The sequence below is a fragment of the Gigantopelta aegis genome, unplaced genomic scaffold (genome assembly GCF_016097555.1).
Source record: "Gigantopelta aegis isolate Gae_Host unplaced genomic scaffold, Gae_host_genome ctg3786_pilon_pilon, whole genome shotgun sequence".
In the NCBI taxonomy this organism is placed as follows: domain Eukaryota; kingdom Metazoa; phylum Mollusca; class Gastropoda; order Neomphalida; family Peltospiridae; genus Gigantopelta; species Gigantopelta aegis.
Window position 1 is genome coordinate 10,001 of NW_024533511.1, and position 17,323 is coordinate 27,323.

The window sequence follows — 17,323 nt, forward strand, 5'->3', positions numbered from 1 at the left end:
ATAAATTTCTCCTCTGATTGCTCCTAAATAAAATAGACACAACTCTTATCAATTTATACCATCCTTTTTATCTCTCTCTGTCTCTGTCTCTGTCTCTCTCTCTTACATTTTTATTAGGATCAATGAATTGTGTTCTAGCATAACGTGTTAACATGTTCAAACATGGTCACTTGGCCCCACTCATCAACATCAACCATAAGTTACACAACTTGCGATAGTTTTTGTGAATCAGATCAATTCTCTCGGGACATACTAACTCAAATGGCCATTACTATACTACCAGCCACCAACTAAATACGATAGAGAAAGAACAAGTAAATAATACAATAATATCTATAGTAATCTTATGTATATATAGTGTATCGAATGGTATCTTATAACATATTACACATGGAGTATCATATCTTAAATTTAACCCCTAAAACATAAGCTCAATATTATATTGAAACTGAAAGTCATCATTTAATATTATAAATTAACTATCACAATTCACAATAATTATTGCTATTTATGAGTTAACTAACAGTGGTTTGATCTTTTCAATAACTTTTCAATAATTTCAGTCAACGGCTCTTTCTGTTCAGGATCAAGACTAAATAATAACAATAATTAATGGACATATCTAGAGGGTGTGGTCTATTGTCTTACCTAAACAGTTTTAGTATAGCATTGGCTGCTGTTTTCCTTACATAAGGAGACATGTCCATTACACACTAAAGAGATAAATGGATGGATAGATAACTAATGGATGGATGGGTGGAAGGAGAGATGGATGAATAAAATGATGCATGGATGAATGAATGGACAAGTAGGCTTGGACTATGGATTGACATATAAATGAGATGGATCAATAAAATGGATCAATAAACGAACAAGGGACATTGTTTATGGATGACTGCATTAATCTTAAAGTAGATAAACTAACATCTTTTAATAGCTAACATCATTATTGGAACAATAATAGGTACTCTTATACTAGAGAGAACACGAAGAGCACTAGCTCGTATCAATTGGTTAGGATCCTAAAGAAATGAGAGAGAGAGAGAGAGAGATTAGAGAGAGAGAGAGGTCATTAGCATCAACAAACATAACACATTAATTGTCATTGTACAAGTCAGATCTGTCTATTACATGAACATTGCTAAAAAATAGGCATCACTCTAAATATTAACCAGCTTACATTTCCTCTACTGATAAGCAAACAGTGTCTGATTATACAAGTTTAATATCAACAAACTACACTCCATTCATTCCATATAATCTATTGAACTATACAATTATAAACTGTGTACCTTTAGAGCTTTTTGAAAAGTACTGATAGACAACAGTGCCAAGTCTTGTTGTTCTTCAGCATAACGTACTAAATACACATAGACAGCTTCTTGATCTATAGAATATGAAATAATCTAATTAGCCACACCCCCATAAAGTGCACGGGTATAAAAGGATGCAAAAAGGAAGCACTGACCTCTGGACTTTTAGAGACTACATTTTTTACTACAGCTGGAAAGAGATTGGTACGTCACGACCTTTAGCTACCATCTGTGGATGAGTACAGATAGAGTAAGCAAAGTGAGAATTCATAACATCAGTATATTCATACTATATAAATTTGATATTCATAAGTCATATGTCAATCACCTATACTAATTATATAACGTGTGTACTAAGTAACTTATATATATTATAATGAAATGAAAGTTAATGATATGAAATCACTAGTCTCTCCTCAAGCCAATACTGTCTCTACACCTTTGCAGTGATTAAGAAATATTAGTGAATAAAAATTAACAGCAAATATACGAGTTAGATATTAACATTGTAACAACTCAGAGACATGTAGATATTAAAAGTACATGTAAAAGAAAAATGTTATATATATTTCATAATATGATAAAGAATGAGGGGAAGTCAAATATAATCCCAAACACCAAAAAATAAACGATCATATGAACAACCCACACACACAAGAGCCAGCTGTTACTATTAGACCAAACACAATTATTAATTATATTATTTCTATTATTTGTGTGTTTTTTTAACATGGAGTATATAATATTAGCAATAACTTACCCCCAACAATTATTTTCATGGCTTCCAACTTGAGATTATCTTTATTTCCATCTAACATCTTCTTAAGCTCTTCATTCCTAACAAAAAAGTTAAAAAAGGAGTGTGGTCAACCGGGATACATAGCAAGAATATATCTAACAGGCAGTGACATCTAACAAGGCATCCGCCCCTCTTGCTATTGAAGTCATATATTAGAAATAACCTATTCTCTAAACAGCGATAATCTGTTCTATAGACCATAGCATAGATATTTGACTATCTATGACCCTAGTGACATTTTTCATTATATTAAACAAAATATTAATGTTGTAAAATATTCTAGCTGTATATGGCAACTCTCATAACTATTTAACTACATTGTATTAATTCTATATTTTTTTTGCAGTTGGTTTGTTAGCACACATCCATTACCTTTTGTAGTCAATTCCGACACCCAGAGGAGCAGCAGAGTCCCGGGATATCCGCCGGACTTGCCATTAGACTGACCAGTTCCTTCTTCGATATTTTCACACTGCCAAATCCAGTTCAAGGTCTCATCAAAAGACGCATTATACCCACAGTAGCCATCTTCTGCTCTAATTATTGTCGCAGTATTTACTTCTCAATAGCTCCAAGTCCCTTTCCAGTTAGGTATCCCCTTGTACTACCTGACACGTGATGGATCACGTGACGTGTTCAGCCAGCACCACCCACGTGGTACTTGATGGTTTTGTGTTGTTTCTGCAAAGGGAGCAGGGTGATGTCCAGCCTTTACTAGCAGTAATTCTAGGACTCCAGTAATATAGTCTATTGATAGATCATTGTAGAAAATAGCATAGATACAGGAGCAACACCTCATATCATACACATAAATGTTTGTCTCTTTCCAGTGATCAACATTCAGAGGACAAAGTGTTGTTACTTTGTAACCATCTACCTTTAACTGGTTTAGAGAAACCATTTACTACAGAGATGCATTGGTTGACCATTCATCCATTACCCAAACCGTGCGTCCATATGACAAGGTATATTATGTATGCAAATAGTCTCTTGTAGCCAGCTCCTCCCCCAATCTTTTGAGGGAGGGCTGGCTATGGGAAATTGTATTAATATTTTGAACATCCCTTTTTAAAATCCTTGGTATTATAATTTTCAGCAATGTTCTCCATATTACTTATATTGAAGATGTGAAATGATCAGTTAGGTTGAGGAGGTACGAGATAAATGGAAGCAGGAATTGCTTGAGAAAGAAGTCCAGAATTGTTTGTCAGCAACAAAATCTTATGGATTTGTGGATTGAATTCTGTTCAACTTGTTTAGCTAGAAGGTTATTTTGTAGCGCTCCATTTAAAGTCCCGTGTATAGCACTCTCTCCATTCTTGATTACAAGGTATAATGTATATGTTAAGATTGTGTTAAGATTGTGTTAAGATTGCAATAAGATTGCAATTGTAATTGTAATGTATGTTAACATTAATTAAATTGTGTTAAGTTTTGTCATACTCATCTAGACCTCCTCCAGCAAGTTTTAAATCACGTTTATTAAAGAACATCCTCATTTATATGAGAAATTGAAAGAAACTGACAAGGTCAGTATAATATAATATTTCCTACTTAGGAGTATTGTTGTTATTAATTGTTTTTATTTTGATTTTTCTTTATTAGGGCATTTGTCTTAACTAAAAGAAATTGATCATTGGATGTGGCGCCTCTTTCTCAATGACTTATCAGAAGCTTGTGAAGCAGCTGGGGGTTGCCTTCCGTTTCCCCTTATCACATCATCTCCCTCTGAGCTCTCTCACTCCTTTGTTATTGTATGGAATAAGTCCTTCCATTGTTCAGCGCAGCCATATTGGCCATACAGCGTTTTCACTTATGTGTTTCTGGCAGCTGCCTAGCAGCTGGGATTACCAGTTCCTAAAAAAAGTTACAAGACTAGTTAAGCCGGTTAATGGAGAACTGATTTACATTGGGTTTGTTCAATGGAGGATTATGTGGAGATTGTTGCGCTGGAAGAATTGTTAACTGTCTTAATGAAGTAATATGAAAATATTATGTTGTGTTATCAATCATTCATAGCATTGGCTGCCTTTTAATTAATGAAGCTTTTGATCAAAGGGTGACCTCTTCATGGGGTGTGATTGAATGTCCTTTATAAATGTGGTTTTACCAGTTTGTCTATTTCAGAGACAATAGGGCTTTTGTACTATAACATCGTTTAGATAGCTAGAAGTTGTTACATTCATTTACCTAAGTAATATATAAATGCGCATGCCCAGTTCATCACTAAATTGCAGATTATGGATTCATTACTACCAAAAAGGTGGAGAAGCCCTTATCTGGCAAGATGTAAATTTACTCTCAATCGCAATATGGCTATTTAGAGAGATATGGAGATTGGGAAGAGAGATGGCTGCCGACTAGAATTCAACAACAGAGGGCGATGAATCTGCAACAAACACATGGTCTAACCTCCTCGAAGATGGTGTGGCAAGCTAAAGTGGAAAGAGTTAAGCATGCACTACGTAAACGAGCCCAAGAGAATCACCCCAATTCCTGCATCTACAACCATGTATAGTAACTTTAGCTACCAATTTGGTGAAGATGAGGATGTTGCCTTCAAAGCTTCAACATTGCCAAGCCTTAGGTCTTGCCTTTATCGAGCTCGACAAAGTATTCACAATTTATGCTTTTATCAAGGCAACAGTTTCCTCTTTGTGATTGTTTTATACCTGGAAGTTCCAGAGACGTTTATAGTCAGTTTTTTATGTGTATAAAAGAAGACGCTTTAAATGTGATCTTCGATCTCCCCTGCTTGAGATCATGAGCTGATTGTGAGCTTCCTTTAGTGCAATCACTATGAACTTCAAATTTCCCTGCTTGTATTCATGGCTTGCTACTTCATTTTACGCCAGTGCCTGTGGAGAAAAGTCCAGCGGTCCTGGGACTAGTGGAAGAGTACAAAGAAGATGGCTCAATTAGGCAATTTATACAAAAGTGCACCCTTGCTTTTGTCCTCCAATTTTGGTTCAGTTGCTTGGGATGGATTAAAAAAACTGTAAAATACCAGATATGACAAGATGAGAACTCCTCAGCCATATTATTTTGACCAACACTGGCTGATTCATTTAAACCATGTAGGTGACTACTTGTGCGCACAGTGCCAAGACCAATACTCAATTTAGAGGATGGCACAATAGGATTTAAAATAATAGCGCGAAAGGCACACCCTAACTTTTATATGCTTTGAACTCTTTCAAAAGAACAGCAGCTACTGACGGTCCTATTTTTACAGCTACAAGCAGAGATTGCACAAAGGTACAAGACGGAAAGGTAATTCAAGAGAAAGAGGATAATTGCTGAAAGATGAACTTACTGAATGGCATAAAGCCTTGATCATACATTTCTGCAATTAGACATTTGTTGTTCGTTTTGAATGTTTAAAATACCGTAAGGGTCCAAATTTTCGAGGGTTTTAAATTTCGTGTTTTTTAAAATTGCTTTCTTATTTAAATTTCGTGGGTATTAATTTTCGTGTTTAGTGGTTGAAGATTAATAATGGGTGTGGTGGTCAGACACGTGTTGTGATACAGCGTGATTTTCCCGAAGTAGGCTCGTATTCCCATTTGAATCCATGGTGAGAAGGGTACCATGTATACAAAAAATCTGGGAGGCATGACGGATAATACTTCAGTGTAATAGAAAGCAAAGTAACCTTTAACAGAGCCGTGTTACACGCTTTATTGAGATCAAGTGCTTATTCGTGGGTGGAATAAAAGTTAAATTTTCGTGTTAAACAACAATCCACGATATAGCGCAATTAAATCCCCCACAAAATTTAATACACCTTACGTTATATCTTTTCGATTAGACAATCATTCCTTACACCTCATTATCACCTTTTAGACATTCTTGTAACATTCTAGGATTAGACATCGGGATTAGACTTGTGGGATTAGACCGTCTGGGACGTTTCCTGTCTAAGTCCATTGGGGTCTAATTCCTTTTTGTCTAAAGTTTCGACTTTTTTTCTTGATCTTATCTAAGTTTACCCTTATTGAATTTTAGTAATTTATTACTTTAATTTCTACCTGTAATTTATTTGCTTTTTCTCTCAATCTCTCTTATAGTACTAACTACTTTTCACTTCAGGTATTCTACCACAATGTCAATCTCATGAGTGATACAGGAGCTTTTCATCGTATGTCATTTCACCTTGCCTTAGTCCTTGTCTGGTCCGCATCACATTCATGGTTCTTTCAACAATGTAATAATTAAGTCAGCATGGGTGGGGTTGGCACATCTTCAAGCTTCTAGCAGGAAAACCTCAGGTAAATGTAATAATTTTTGACCATATTATAAATATTTACCGACTGTACTTTTAAAATGTTATGTAACTGTAAAGTAATTTGCTGTGCATATAAACTCCTCATATTCCACGAGTTCAAAAATTTACTTCTTTTATTTAGCTATATGTCCTAGATTATTTGATCAGGAACTATTGGGGACAAGTGGGTAAGTGGAAAGGAGTTGACTAACTTTGTCAATCACCAGTCACATGGACAGTACTGATTAAGGTCAAGCGATAAAGAGGTGGTTATTTAGAGTGTTAATTAGTGACGCAGTGAAGTTAGGCGAACAACTGAGACATGAAGCTGTGTGGAAAGAGCGTTAGATAGACTTATAAATGATAATATTTCTTAGGAAGTAATAAAATGAAAAGTATAAATTAAGGGGTTGTGTCTCGTCAGACTTATCTTGAGGAGGTGATAATGTCTCAACAACTAGAGATCACGACGGCGATTGTTATCTGATGTCTGTAGGTTCATGCCTTCCCTAGAGCCATTCAAGGTGAACGATTAATGATTCGGAATTAATTGATGTACGCTCCGTGGTTTCACAGGTCTGTGAAATAAAGATGATAAAAACGCTATAAGTGAATCATTTGGGGCGATAATGTCCCGTGAGGTGAGTAATTTTTACAATAATAAAAGTAAAAAATAGAAAGAAAGCTTTAGGAATGACAATACCAAAAGGAAAGAATCAAGATGAATATAATAAACCATAATAAATTTAGCAACCCCTACAATTAGTAACTAAGAACATGAACCTTTAATATGATTCTGTGCAATGTTAACTACATAACAAGTCAATATCAGTATTACAGGGTTTTTTTTCAATTGGATGCATTGATACCACTGAAAGACAGGATACAGTGTTTAAGTTGTAGTCCTTAAAAGTTTTCCTCAAAAAAGTTATAATATATGGTTACTCATGTAGTATTTAATATGGCTTAGTGTAGTCATTCTTATCTTGTCTCTTTAATAAATTATTTTATGCAAAACTTTCTTGAAATGAGCTTGTTGCCTTATTACTAACTATAAAATATTTACAATTAGTCATATTATTTATATTGTTTTCATATAATATGTATGTTTTTTATTTTAGCTACACAAACAAGAAAATCAGTACATTTTTACTAATTTACTGAAACAAAGGGACACTTGTCACTAGTGGAAGAAAGAAACTTAAATCCAGTAATAACAATTATAGCTGTTAAGAAATTATGTATGAATTCTCTCCCTTGCCTCATTCTTTTCGTTCCTTCTCTGTCTCCTCTTTCTCTCGTCTCTTCTTTCTCTCATCGGTAGAAAGACAAGACTTTACATCTATTTGAGTCAGCTATCAAGGAAGACAGTAGATTATATTCATGCTGATATAGATCCAGAATTTTCAGCTTCAAGAACTAGACGCTAGTTTCAATGTCTCTTTAGCTTCATTAGATTCTTCCATGGAATCTCAGATACTTCCCTTTCCATTGAAAATACTCCATCAATAACCAACTCTTCAAGGAAAAAGAACAAGGAAGTCTGCTCAATTGTCTGCAAAGAAATACCGTTCAGCATCTCAGACTTCTGAATCAACACCTTTAGATACTTGTACATTAGATAATATGGATGCTAAACGTTGACCTCCTTATCGTAAACATCTCTCAGAGATCAGAGTCCATCTGATTTGAAATCCTCTCCACAACAGTCATTTTCTGAAGGTAGGTGTCAGTAACATGGACTGTCTTCTAAAAACACCAACTTCAGAAAGTTTGAATCACAACAACCAACGAGTAAGAACTCTCTGATAGTTTCACCACAATGCAATATTTCTTCAATTCCTTTGAATACATCTCCCTGTCTTGAGACTGAGACCTGTTCTACTTATCAGTCTGAGACATCAGATTACAAGACTGATGCCTCACAGGAAACTAAAGTATCAGATTACCAGCCTGACACTTCTGATCACGAAGCCAAGATTTCAGTTCCTGAATCTGAGACCTTAAATGTTTCATACTGAAACTTCTGTGGACGAAACAAATGTTATTTCTAAATCATTAGATGAACCTACAACACTAGAGAGTACTGCAAATTCTGCGAGTGTTTCTCCTGTTCCTAATATACCAGATGAAAATGAAAGTGAAAGTGATGACGATTTGCCTCAAGTAGATTTTTCAGGCCAAAACTGGACATGTATGTTGTCTTGTTTTGTCTCTTGTATATATATATATATATAATATACATATATGTATGTAGTATATATTATATATATTATATATACATATTTATATACTGAAGTATCTAAGTCTGTTGAAGATGTGCTCGATGTCGTTTAAGCGGGTTAGAACAGAATAAAGGACAAAAGAACATAGCTCTCGCTGGGGTTGTTTACTCCGAGAGTTTCCGCGTATGCGATCGTCAGACAGCCTACGATCGCATAACGCGTGAACCTCGGAGTAACAGCAACACAGCGAGAGCTCTGTTCTTTTGTCTTTAAACATATGTATATGTATAATGTATTAATATGATCCATGTATCTTTTGTTTATTGTAGCTGCCAGTATAAAACGTAATGATATATCTTGGCACAAATATAAGAGAGATCCATATTGGCCAGCCTTGGTAAGCTATAATGGGAATAATGTAATTCATATTCACAACGTTACAGTTAGTTTTTGAAGTATATGTTTTTTGAATCTTCATACACACACTTCAAATTGTAAATGATTTGATATGTCATATTCTCCTGTAGGTTCATTCTATAAAAAAGAAGAGAGTGCAAGTGTTTTTTTTCTTGGATGGCCTGATGAGTGCACGTAAGTCAAAACAATTTATAAGACTACCAGTTTTTAAGATTGTATTGAGTTAACAGACATAAATGTGTTGTTTATTAAAACTAAAGGAGTATGAAAATATATCATGATCACATTTTACTTTGAATCTCAATCATATTGGTCTCTCTTTCTCTCTCTCAGAGTTCGTTTTAATTATAACAAATCTAAGAAGAATATGTTAGCCTTCAATTATCAAAACACAGAAAAATTTAAGGTTAGCACACTGACAGTGACTAGTTGTTTTAATAAATTATTGTTCAGCACACAGAGTAGTGAACAACTGGATAAATTAAAAAGAGATGCTTTTAATTTAGCTTTAAATGAGGCAGATCAATTACTTCTAAGGAGAGAGAGCAAAGGTTAGATATATAATAAGTACATTTGGTACTTCAATGTCATATTGTTTTTGATCTTTATTTTAATGTATATTGCTATGACTTTTACTTTATAGATATTGATGGTCCTCCTGAATTACAATATAAACTGATTTGTCAAAGACGACCTTTAGTAAATACTTTGGAACTAATAGTAATAAATGATAAATCTCTCTCTCTCCCCCTAGAATTTTTTTGAAAACTTTTTCCCCTCCAAACCTACAAGAACAGTAACACCTAGCAGTGATAGTAAGGAGAATATAAAAAGAATATATTTTTTTTTTTCTCTTACAGACAAACCTAATATGTCTGCTTTTGGCTATGATATTAGTAGTGCACAGAAGGAGCCTGGGAGACAGTGAAGATGATGATCAGTCTGATGTTAGTGGTGATTGGGATGATGATGAAAATGAAACTGAAGACACAAGGTATATAACTATAGACAAATAGATGATCTCTCTCTCTCTCGTCATTAGCTTCCTTATTGTTTCACTCACATTAAAGAACAATTTGAACAATTTAAGGTAAAAAAGAAATGACAAAAGAATATTTTGGCAATGAATGTTTTCTTAATTTTACTAAGTTATTTGAAATCCTATTTTTGCTGTATTTCTTCTTGCCAAGTCATAAGTATATTTTCTTCTCTCTCACTCACTTTAGCCTGAACTTGAGAAAATATGTCGTGGTGAAATTTATTCTGAATTGCATCAAATTTATACAACTGGACTAAGTAAAGAGAGAGGAGCTATGAAATACCAGGAGAAATATGGTCAGCTGATCACCTATCAGATAAGAAGGTAAGTTGGGAGTAGTTTGTCAATATATACAATGTTATTACTAAATACATATTATGATGAGTGTTTTACTAATTTTCTGATGATTGGGCCAGAAAGACATGTAGATTATAAGTATATCAGTGTCCTATATAATATACCTTTAATAAGTTTTTTGTATCCAACATTATTTATTGAAAATAAAATTTTCCTGTTTTAGAAAATGAGCTATTCTATTTTTTACAAGACATCGCAGAGAAAGTATTTGATGGTCAACGAAACTTCACTTACGTATACGATGTTCTTCTCCCTGAGGTAGTAGCACATTAAGTTATATCAATGATTCTTCTTTTTTAATACATGCAGGCCATGGCAAGAAACTATTAGTGCAATTGATAAATGCTCACTAGAAGATGCTTGGAAAAACTACAGTCAAAGATAAATTAATATAATATACAACATCATTGAGAAATTACTTAAAATTTAATGACTATTCAGATAACTGTTTTTTTCTAAGGTATATTGTAGCAAAATTTTATACTAATATGATCCCCTCAAGTTCTTTATGATTTATTAAAATAAGTTATTTTTCATACTTTATGATTTATTAAAAATAAAATTATTTTCATACTGATCTTGCAATAACAGATTATGATAGAAATATAATTAGTATACACTATACAAACTGAATATTTACATATGAGGACAGTCCAATCTCCTTAACATTGTATGCTGTGTTCACTAAATATCAACATGATAGTAAAAAATTACTAGGTCCCAATATATTAAATTTAGGACATAATAGGACCCCCTAATATAACAGTGAAATGATTGTTAATGTATTATTCTTTGAAAAGTAGTAGTAATTGGTCATTACAGGATACAGATCTAGACATCGGATTTTGTGTAACAATAGTTCTATATTTAGTAAAATAATATATGTGATCTGAACTGTTCGTACAAAAATACTGGATAAGTAGCAAGCTGACAAAATTACATGTACAGAAACACAAAAATAACAGGACAGCCTTTCTTTAAAATTTGTTAAAATTAGAAACTAACAATTAATTAAATGTAACTAGTGTACATGTGTTCAGCTAATACATGATACAAAATTTGACTGAACAAAAAGGTCATGTCACGGTTGCACAATATTTTATTAGTTACTAAGTGTACACAGCAAAATATTATTGTTATACTAACAGCTTGAAGTTCAAAGTGGTACGAACAATTTCCACATAATTCTTTGGAAAGAATCCATAGTTTCCTTGAAATTCTCCCTCCAACCAATTCTCATCTATCTCGCTAGTTAAATTAATCATGTCACCTTCATTGAAACCCAACTCTCCCTCATTCTCTGGCTCAAAGTCATAAAGTGCTCGACAACAAGGTTTGGATGGTTTTCTTGAACTGCTACCACTAGGCTTTGGAGGAGAGTATGCAGGAGGTGGATTGACATCATCATCAGAAGAACCACCCTAACAAAATACCCAAGATATAACATACAATATTAGGAACAACTTATGTATTGTACATATAGTGAAGGAATGACTTGTGCATTGTATATAAATGATTTGTTAATAATATTTGGTTTAAGTGAAAGTAAATATTGACAATAAAGTATTATCGTTGAAACTAAAACAATACAGACAATAATAATGATAATTGGTTACAGATATACATTTAGTGTTACTACAACTATTTGTTCTTACCCTGTAAGCTGAGGTAGGTTGGCGAACAATAGGTTTGGGTTGGTATTGACGAGGGGCACGAGAAGAAGCTTGTGAAATACGGTCACCAAGTGTCGAGTGTAGTCCTCCAAGACCTCACAACATTGACGATGATAGTCAAGAAGAGCCTCAACAATGCATCCAATTGAGTGACTTGCTCAACCTATATTGGACAGAATAGAATACGATACAATGAGAACACAAGTCACATACGTCTGAATCTAGAAGATTCATCATGCCCTCTTCTGCTAACTGTTTAGATTCTTCGAACTTCTCCAATGCCATACCAATCTCATCATCAGTAATAGTTGATCCTATAACACATGCAGAAGACTTAACTACATGTTACATGTAATAATGATAGCATATGAAATATAATAATGGAATGTCTCTACCTTTAGCTTGTCTCCTCCTTTTTGCATCATAATCTAGACGACGACCAGACATCTTTTACGATGATGCTGAGGGGGGGGGGAGAGAGAGAGAGAGAACAATAACAATTAGAGACAATACAAATAATACACTAACCTAATCTCTTTAAATGTCTTTCTGTAACAATGCTGTCAATGGATCAAGGAAGTTAGCTTTGGCATTCAAATCCTACATAGACACATTACATCAAGACTATGTTGTGTATAGCAGCTACATGTAGTTACTAACCAAAGCATCTTTAATGTCTGACAATTGTTTCATGGCATCTCCACCATCCATCAATGCAATACCTGTTAATAAGAAAAAATAACAGATTAGCATGTGATTTTTGAACCATACATGTAGATATGACCTTTGAACCATACATGCACATGTGTACATATGACCTTTGAACCATACATGTACAAGTAGATGTACATATGATTTTTGTAACATAGTGTTATATCAACATGAGTTATCACAACTAACCAAAGCTAGAGTCATCTCCTAGTTCAGATCCAACTTTAAGCATCATTTCACCCAAGGCTCCCCTCAGGTTGAGCAGATGTTGACTTATTTTTACTACTAACAGCCATTCTTAACCGAGCAGCTACATGAGAGAGAGAATGGTGCTCAATTCATTACAAAGATATAATTTGTCAATTATCTAGATACCTTAACAAATGAGGTGTATAAAAGTGGTTGTGCCGTAATTATTAATTACAATTATACTAACCAGATTAGGTTGTAAGAACTCTTTTGTTTTTGATATAATACCTTCAACGGCACCTACTGTGCAGTCGGTTTTCTAACAACATATAAAATAAAAAATCTTTAAAAATTTACGACATGATAATATATTAAATAACGTCATCAATAAAACTTTTATCATTCATATACTCCAATATGACCATATATGTCCATAACAGCAGAGTTAGACCTATGACTATCAGTAACACATTTTGTACATGGTAATACTCCTACTATAGAATGGTCTACAGAAATCACTAAAGATGAATTCTATACATAATATTATAAACATGAGGGGCCAAAAGAGCTAGAAACCCCTTGTATAATATTGGGAAAAAAACTTTAACAATTTGTAATGATATGAAGCTAATTCTGCAAGAGAAACCATGACTGTTGAGAAAGAGTTAAAAATAAACTTATTATGAGACACAAGATCTTTTATTATGACTCTTATTTAAAGTCTGAGTTACAGCTGGTCACACAAGTAACTGTTTGTTTAATTAATAAGTTCTTTATGAGCTAAGAGTTAAAATATTTATAGTAGAGCTAATATACTAGAGTATTTGGTTGGCTATAAAAGCTACTTTGTCACATGATATTCAATTCCTGTCATGTTTACATGACACAGCAAAACTAATATTATCACAACATTACAGACAAGTTTGCTCTACTAATAGAAACATCACTTAATCCTTGTACCCAGCTATCTAAAACTCACTCTCTCAAGCTCCCTATAATCATCATCAAGAGGTGTTCCTTCATCCTTGCCAGTCTTCTCAATCATATACTAGAGAAGAAATAATATTAAAATGTTATTTGATAAACAAAAGAGCAACAAAGACCCTCAAACCAAAACACATTAAATGTTATTATATAGACATACTTCTAACTTTAGCATAATAGTTTGCTTAGACAATAGAGTAAGCACTAAAATGCAAATACTCATATATATATATATATATATATATATATATATATATATATATATATATATAATATTATATATATATATATATATATATCAAGTCGTGGCTACACTCACATTTCCATATTAAATATTTGTTACAATAATGCGTAATTTAAGTAAAAGTAAATAATCCAATTTGTTATTAAAAAGACTAGGTTTGTCAAACTTTTAACACTTCAAATATTCTTTATATTTTGTTATTCAAATATTCTGAATGCATTTATAGTTCTATACAAGAAAACGTACTTGAGAGACTTTGTTATATTGCTTCTTTAAGCCAGTAAGTGACATGATCCCACTCTTGCCGATCTACAGTAAAACGCAACACAATGAAATTAAAAAAGGTGGATGGGTGGAGTTACTTAGTACAGCCTTACATTTATACGTACGCAATAGCTCTGGACTTACCCTGTACGTGCACCGAATGTCTAGCAATTATCTCCTTTTTGTAGAATTGTAATGTCTAATTCCTCAGATTAGATGTGATTACAGCAGCAAGTTTACTCCTTCGATACTTATAAAAATTAATAGACAATTCTTAAAACGCAAAGATCACGTGATTAATTCCATATGAGGCACTCCCTTTAAAGAGTATAATAATTAACAGTAATGATTATTATTATTATTATAACTGTGTCAAAGTAAAATACAATATTATTTATTATAATCATACACACATAATTAAATAGATAATAATTATTACAAGATTGTAAAGATACAGTCCACAACAAAATTGATGATAAAGTTATAAAGGATGTTTATTTCCGATATTTTGACATTAAAGCTATTCCCACAGCAAATGTAACAACAATACCAGCTCCTAATAACAAGCCTTTCCAACCCTATTAATAAATTTGTTAATAACAATTTATCAATAGATTAAAAATAAGTATTTGTTATAGTAAAAATATTGGTGATTGAATACTTCAATAGAAACTATACTAATAATGAATGATCAAGTGGCTTACCCACGATGATGATTTTGAGTTAGGCGGTGAGTTTATGGGTGTGGTCTTGCTAGTAGATGGAGTATGTGGTGTATTTTGAGCCAACATTCTTTTATATTAAGCCCTCTCTTGCCCTCGTTCTTGATCTCTCTTGCGAAGTGCTTTCTGAAGTTCAGCTTGAATAGCCTAAAATGTATCATAAAGCATCAGTTTGGATCTAACCATTCCTCATATCCAATAGCTACCTTTTCATCAGGACTAAGATCAGAGGCTTTTTGTAGATTAGTTACTGCCTTATCAAGTTCTCCTTTAATAAGGTATACTTTACCACAACGATAAAGAGCTTTGACATTTTGTGGCTCAAATTTTAACACTTCTTCAACAGATGTCAATGCTTCGTCATACATCTCTACCTAGAGAGAGTGAAACCACAAAAACTTTGACAGTCTATATTAAATAAAAGATTCTACTTTAAGTTGCGCAGCTGCTAAGTTATTGAGACACCTTATCCACAAATCAGCTATTTCAGGTGAGAATTCTACTACTTGTTGCTGAGAGAGAGGGAACAAGGAGAGGCGAAGGAAGGAAGAGAGCAAGGGAGGAAGAGAAAGGATGACTACAATATACAAATGATCAATTGACTTACTTCTTCTCTGTAGGTTCTAATGATTTCTACAGCTCTACAAAAAATATAATAATATATAGTATTATGTACATTTTTTAATTTTATTAATTCTGTGCACAGGCCACAACATTATGTGCTACAACTTCAGTATTTGTCTCGTACTCTAACCTGCTATATGATGTACAGCTTGAGGAAACTCCTTTCTTTGAAAAAGATCATTGCCACGCCCTCGTTTTTTGTTTCTATAGTAACAATTGTAACAAGACAGCTTTATGTCAATTATACTCACAAATAAGAGATTAGATCTTTCTCAGATATAGTTGTTAAATCGAGTGGAGGATTAATCTCTAGTAACTCCAGTTCATACATTAGTGTAGACTCTGGGGGTATGTCAGGAGACCTATGGGAGAAAGTAAAAATTAAACAGTTTGTTAAGTTAGAATAAATAAATAACACATTGTCTACATAATCAAAATGAGACAACTGATGAAATACATATGTAAACAAAAGTTAGTTTACATGACATGTGAAATCATCTGATGACAGTATTATTATGAACTTAGTCTTCTTAGCTTCAAAATGTATAACATAAGTATTACTCCATTAACAGTGCATGTATACAGTTATTACAAATGTTAAGTAAGTATAGAGATACCAACCTTCCATGTGATCCATAAGCATATCGGGCATCTGTCTTCATCTGACATATCTCTCCTTTCTCCATTAAACTAACAGTAATATCCAATGCTAATAGAAAAGATTAATATATTAATTATTTTTAGCGAATATCAAGGGGCATCACTCACGGACCTTGTATGACATCACCGTCACCAACAGTAAATGTTAAACCATTTTGTTTGTCTATAACTGTACCATTTGATAGGAAACCACGAACTCGGATTCTAACTTGAATTGAGGGGGTGGTCTCGTTAATACTCCTTCTCCAGCACTTAATACCTAATATGGAATTAAAGTTTGAATATAAAAAACTCTTTATCCTTGCCCTCACTATCTAACCATCTTTGTTATCTAACCAGCTGTCAAGACTCTATCTACTAATCTATCTATCCTGCATCTATCCACCCACTTTCTTTAATAAGAATCCATTGCCAAGAACATCAATCCAATCTTTTGTGCCTTTCTCTCCTTCTTTGAAGCACCATTAGTCCCTCGTTGTGTCCACTGACTCAGAAGATGGTCCTCCTGTAGAAGACTGGTGCTCTATGTTTGAAACTTGCTCAACTGGTTTTAAATTGGTTGCTTCATTATTCTCACCTCTTCTCCAATGGGTTCTAAATCATCGTGACCTGATGCAAGCTCTAGTTCTGGAGTATTTCTTCCAGCATTAGTATCATTAGACATAATTAGTTCTGATGCAGACAATATACTTGTTCCTAGAGCGTGTCCATTAGATTTACTTCACTCAAGGGTGGGATTTCGACAGAGGCATCGCTCGTAACGTGGGCTGAAGAAGAAGGTGTGTCCGTCTCACCGGTTGTTTCCGTTTCATGATGTCCATTTTCTCTTCGCTGG

At 33.6% G+C, this 17,323-nt stretch overlaps 2 pseudogenes; both read right to left on the bottom strand.

Annotated features, from left to right (window-relative positions):
- Positions 1 to 7,997, bottom strand: part of LOC121392417 — a 17,183-nt pseudogene extending 9,186 nt beyond the window's left edge.
- Positions 7,998 to 8,044: 47 nt separating this feature from the next.
- LOC121392418 lies at positions 8,045 to 17,152 on the bottom strand (annotated as a pseudogene).
- Positions 17,153 to 17,323: the final 171 nt, after the last annotated feature.